The sequence below is a fragment of the Orycteropus afer genome, unplaced genomic scaffold (genome assembly GCF_000298275.1).
Source record: "Orycteropus afer afer isolate SDZICR_OR568_19922 unplaced genomic scaffold, OryAfe1.0 scaffold00565, whole genome shotgun sequence".
Classification (NCBI taxonomy): Eukaryota; Metazoa; Chordata; class Mammalia; order Tubulidentata; family Orycteropodidae; genus Orycteropus; species Orycteropus afer.
The window spans coordinates 969800-971133 of NW_006922152.1; positions in this window are offsets into that span (position 1 = coordinate 969800).

A 1334-nucleotide genomic window follows, 5' to 3' on the forward strand; every position below is an offset into this window, starting at 1 on the left:
TGAAAAATATTTAAGGACCAGGGTCAATTTTAAAAACCACATGATCATTTTGTCTTAGTCCTCTAATGGTGCTGCATTAGAAATACCAAAAGTGAATAGCTTTAATAAAATGAAATTTGTTTGAAGTTCAAATTCAGAGTGTTGGCTCTAGAGACTGAGTATAGGCTCCTTGACCTTGGGCTTCTGCTCTGCTTTCCAGACCCACTGGAACAAACTGGAGGCTTCTTCTAACTCATACAACTACTAGCTGCTATGGCTGATGGATCCAAGATTGTCAGGTAAAGTGGCAGATTGTTGACTCATGGACTGTGAAAGCAAAAATCCCAAGATCAGCAGGCAACATAGGAGGTCACTGATTCAAGTCCAGGAACTGGAGATGAAGATTGCACAGAATGCAGGATCCTTTCCATACATACTAGATGCAGGCCATACCTTGCAGGTAACTCTCCTTCAACTGATTAACTTCTCACAGCAGATTCCATAGTGGAGGTGATTACACCATGTCCAATCTTATCATGGAGAATAACTACATTCAGTTGCCAAGACACTCAAAATCATGAGTTCATTTTAGTACAAAACCATATTTTATATTTAGTATGGAAATCTTCCTTTTTCATCCCTAAAGTCCAAGTAAATGTGATGGTTCAGATTATTGTTGTTGTTGTTGTTATGTGCTGTCAAGTTGGACCTGACTCATAGAAACCACTCCTTGGGTTTCCGAGCAGTATCCCTATGGAAGTAGGGTGCCCCGTCTTCCTTCTGAGGAGTAGCTGGTGGATTTGAACCACCAGCCTTCTGGTTAGCAGTCAAGTGCCTTAGGAACTACACTACTAGAGCTCCTAGAGTCTGTAAATATCTACAATTTGTTTTTTAATACTTATAAGCTTTATTTCTCTCATATATTCTTATATATAATTGCTGGTGTACTTGGGTTTAAATCTATCATATTATAATTTCCTTCAACATGTCCTATCCATTTTGTGTTTCACTTTAATCCCTTTATTGAAATCACATGCATTTTTACTTTCTTTTAAAATAGAAATCTTAGCCTAGCTCAATATTTATAAATATTTCCCCATGTTTTCTTTTAGAAATTTAATTATTTAACTCTTAATCTTTAGGAGTGTGATCCATCTTGAGTTAACATTTATATATCATGTTAGGTAAGGGTCAAAGTTCATTATTTCACATAAAGATATCAAGTTCTTTAACAATTTTTTTGTTGAATAGATCACCCCTCATTTGTTTTATTAATATAACAGCTTTGTCTAAAATCAATAGACCATGTAAATTTTGTCTAATATTGGACTTACTTTCTGTTTCATTAATCTGTA